General features: G+C 39.4%; 2 long non-coding RNA genes across 2 annotated transcripts in view; one reads left to right on the forward strand and one right to left on the reverse strand.

The window, feature by feature from the left end:
• The window catches only part of LOC116692417 (uncharacterized), a 71127-nt gene that overhangs the window by 57105 nt on the left and 9212 nt on the right, over window positions 1-4810 (forward strand). The window lies entirely within an intron of this gene.
• Window positions 4499-4810, reverse strand: part of LOC116692419 (uncharacterized) — a 17071-nt gene continuing 16759 nt past the window's right edge. The window contains exon 3 of the long non-coding RNA XR_004332699.1: window positions 4499-4728. This is a non-coding gene — a long non-coding RNA (uncharacterized LOC116692419). The remainder of the gene's footprint in view (window positions 4729-4810) is intronic.

Here is a 4810-nt window from a genome sequence, read left to right on the forward strand (position 1 = left end):
TTGAGTAAAGAAGTTAAATCAGTACTTCTACTTTTACCAGAGTATTTTTTAACAAAAGCATATGTACTTCTACTTGAGTATGGGAAGTGAGTACTTTTGCCCTCTCTGGTTACTTGTGTGTTGACACTGTACATCTTATACATTTATCACATCCCATTTATTGACAAGAGAAACACATTTCAATAGAATATGTTTTGCAATGGTATCAGTTTTTGTTTCAATACTTGGGTTCAGGAGTGTAACATTACCACAATAGCAACAACGTACCCAAGGTGTTTACATTACCAGGGTAACGCATAGCTCACGTTACATCTACATCACGTTACATCTACATCACGTTACATCTACATCACGTTACATCTACATCGTCAAGCTCAGTTGAAGGCTGCGCAGTAACGCTCAGCCATCACTGGAAAAGTGCTTTTAATATCCTTCGCTGGTCTCCGTCCAGAACAACGGGATCTCTTGGTCCATTTCTTTAACTGGCTATGGTCCTGAATAGAGGACTTTTGTTGTGGGAAATTACCCTAACCGACATTTCCTGAACAGGGAGTAGGGAATACTGTTTATGTACGTTGTGGAACGGAACGCAACTGTCGAAGATGAAATTGAAGGCCTTTCACCCACCTGGATTATTTTCAGTTGATCTCTCTAAATGAATGCCATTGATGGATAATGAAGAAGTTCATAAAAAGCATTAGTGGTGTGATGTCAGCAATAATTCTCCCCGGAAAGATTTCTACCCTCAAGCTTTTTTCCTGCTGCATGTTCTTCCACTACATCTGCCATTATGTGCTATTTCAAGTCATTACTGTAATCACCAAACCATCCTCTGGATTAAGCCTAATCTCTCTGTAGATTTTTGGATTTCATTGTTTAGACGAAGGAAGATGTGAACTTGATAATGGCTTACGTAAATCATGAGAACACGGTTGAAATGTGATTTTTATCCTGCAATGTGCTGTATTTACACATAAACACAGAATCAGAGAAAATTGTTTTGAGTGTATGTTCTGATTGTTCAGATCCTGGAACTGATCAAGCAGACATCAACCACTAACTAAAGCACTTGTGGATTTAGAGGATGACACAAAGAAAAGGGTTTAGTTTATACCAGAACCCTCCACATAACGACTAGCAACGATTGTGTGGGATCCAGCACTTCCTCTGGCACCATTTACATCTGCTACTTAGATAAATACTTAATGGTTTCAGTTTGTCATCACTTTATCACTCGATATTACTCAGGAATAGGTTTAGTCCAGCGTCAGTTAACGTTAGCAGCAATGCTAGCATACTGACACCTGTCATCAGACATGGCCAGCAGAAGGAACTAGAAGAGAACTTGGAATCACACGAGGCTTAATGGAGATTTAGCTGTAGGTAGGAGTGGAGCCGGTGACGTTGTTAGCAGTTCATTGTTCATCTGTACTCTAGGCTGGATTGTCACATCAGATGTGGTCTATATCTTTGACGTTCCACTTCCGGGATTGCTTTTTTTCCACCGATTTCCGTGTCCTTCCGCATTATTTGTGTTGAAATTTTAAGCTCCAACACAAGCTGCAGGATAAATTCCAGACAGCTAGCTAGACCATCTGTCCAACCTGACTTTTCTTTTGCACAACTATTTTGCAGCGGCTCCATGTGGACCTTAGCGCCGCCCATGACGATTGTGATTAGTTAACGAAATGCCAATAAACCAGAGCACGTTTTTCTCCCATCCCGGAATGTTGTGTGGACTTGCCAGACCCTCCTCCGCTCAGCAGCGTGTGGATGGTCTGGCAAAGCGGGACTACAACACGTGCAACAGTACTCTGGATGTAAACCTGGTGTGCTTAAACCAGGTTTATCAGGGCTGTTGTGTCTAATTTTAGAATCTAGGTGTTCAGTCTGCTTTAGGCACTGCCTTTGATCTGTTCTGTGAATCTTTTTCCCCAACTTAATTTAAGCACTGGACAGCAAAGTTATTAATTTTGGTTTAATTTATAAGGCATGCATGTACAAAGTAAAACAGTTTACAGTGGTGATTCCTTCCACACACATAGTGGACATGATAATCCCTGAGCCAAGTGGATGTCAATTCCGAATCTTGAAGCCACGTCTGAGTATTCATGCATGTGGTCTGAGTCGGGGTGGAAAACAAAAGACCAAACGTATACAACACGCTCTGCCTGTTTGTGTTGTTGGTGTTGTGTTGCGGCAGCGCTGTGTTGCAGACAACGCTGCATTCACAAACTCTGACATCAGAAATTGGAGACAAACTGTAAGCAAAGCAAATTTTGTAAAAGGATAATGTGAATGTGGGAACTACTTGCATCAAAGAGGTTGCTGTAACATTGTTGTAAGAATATGTGTGAGTGAAAAAGTGAAAACGACTTCACTGTCCTGGAACCAAAGTTGTTAGCAACACAGAGAGTAGGACGTTTATAAGGAAGTAGACAGACAATAAGCTGCTACATATAGGTAGCACATTAATACAGTATTTGCCATTAACAATAATAAATTATACAGTATATGGACTAGAAAAATGTGCTGTGCAATTTAATTTGAATTCACACATTTGAATTTACAGAATAAAAATGAAATACAATGAAATAAATAGGTCAGCAGGGGCATTCCTTCTATATGCAAAAATAATAAAGCTTGAAATGACTCAAAATAACAAATGCACATGGTTGTGTTTTCAACAGTGGCGGTAATGAGCCATATTGCATGTGGCGGTATATTCAGAAGCACACCTTAACAGTCTGACAAAGTGTGTATCCTTGTATTTTATGTTTTAGGATAGAAAGAGACAGAGAGGGGAAACCGAGGCCTTACTGAGAGAGTTAAACATTGCCAGCAGGTTGTGCACAGTCATGTGTCCGCCCAAAGCTAGCGCTATAATTGTAGAATATGTGTTCTGTTGTCTAGTTCATATAACAATAAACAATATCAAATTGTGAACTGTAAAATCACAGTTGATTTGAAAAACCCCACCTGCTTCTGAGTTATCCAACAACAGAACCGCATCCTGCACAAGATCATTTAGTGTTGGACGGTTTTACTTTTGAATCCTGGATGAAATGCATGTAAATATCAGTTATTGTTTTTTTTGTTTTTGACAAAAAAGCCCAATGGGACGTTTTCTCATAGCTGATGTAGACAAAACAGTTGGGTGCTACCCACAGTTGTTCACAATTAGCCTATGGCATTAGGAACAACCGATAATTAGTATGCACCCTGTGAGCTTGTTGATGATGTTTTCAGAATATGTAAGAAAGAAAATATTTGCAAATTACAGATTTAAAGTTTTCTGTAGTTTAATGTCCAACAGCATCCGGCTCTCTCCATATCAATTCAATGTCATTAGCCACTCAGTCAACTTCATTCCATTTTGCCGGCATAGATTGTGTGCAAATTGAGGAGACAACATATTATTTCCCCCCAAAAAAGGGTTGATCGTTTGATTAAAGTCTCCTAAATGCAGTCATGGTAGCACTGTATTTAATCTCTCACCCAGTTTCACTGTTTGCAGTTAAAACAGAACTTTCAAAGTCTGTGTGTGTTATATTAAATCCAGACTTCTCTGTTCACGCAGACTTTCATTTCAGGACAATGTCCAAAACAGCATATTTCCCAAATCAGGCAGACACTGTATCTCCTTTTTTGTCAAAAATTAATCCACTAATAATCTATCCATTAGGCATCCTTTGTTGTGAAGACACAGCCATAATACATTAATATGCATTACTTTCTATGTTATATACTGTAGTGTGTATAATGTGTACGTAAACACATCCAATGTCTTCAAAGGTAAAATAGACACATTTCTGTGGTATAGTTTTTGTTTAACTCTCTTTTTTATGTTGAGTGAGTCCAGCATTTGGGGATAGAGATATACATGGTCTTAAAGATCATATCCTATAATACATTACTGATTTAGTAGTTCTCTATAAACCCATGTATGTCAGCTCCCAGGTTTTAGGACTGCTTGTCATGCCTCCCGTTTTAATGAAATCAGCTAGAGTCTTACAACAGCTGACCGCCCTTCACATGTATTGTCTCATTTCCTTTAGTCCAGTTTTATAAAGTCTAGTATCTACCTGAAATCTTTTTCTTCCTTATTCTTTCCTGCTGCTTCAGTCTCCACTACAGTGTACATATGTCCACTGTTTTTGCATTATTTTAAATCTGAACTGATGCCCTCACACAAATACTGCTATGCAAAAACACAATTAGTAATAGGTGTAATGATTTGTCCCAGTTCATTGGGACAAAACACTCCGTGACCTGTGTATGTGCACTATAAATACAGTTACGGATGGATACATTGCAGTTTGGTTACATTTGCAGTTAGGTTTTAGTTTGGTTCCTAAAAACAGCAACGAGTAACAAAAGAAAACTGAAAATGTTAATAGAATGATGAGTGCATCCAGCAGTTTTCACTGTTTATTACAAACCTCTAGGGTTCATTTGATCAATATGCTGTTGTCTTGTTTGAATTCAGTGAAGTAAAGGCCGTTTTATGGTTGTGCATAGAATCGATGGCATACCCCCGCCGACCTCTCTGCGTCTATGCCGGACCCTACGCTATAACCTGAAGTGCACCTCTCAAAAAATGTAACAACACATCGCAGCGAGACACGTCTCTCGGCCATGGCTTGGTAGCGTTCCTGGTTCTCCTTCTCCATAAACAACATGAAATCAAGGAAAGGGTTAATTTCTCCTGCTAAAGATGTCAAGCCGCTCCAGAGCTAATTGCCGTCACTCTCTCACTTCTCCCTCACTCTATTACCCACTCCCCACACACACACACACACACACACAC

Source organism: Etheostoma spectabile, chromosome 7, assembly GCF_008692095.1.
Source record: "Etheostoma spectabile isolate EspeVRDwgs_2016 chromosome 7, UIUC_Espe_1.0, whole genome shotgun sequence".
Classification (NCBI taxonomy): Eukaryota; Metazoa; Chordata; class Actinopteri; order Perciformes; family Percidae; genus Etheostoma; species Etheostoma spectabile.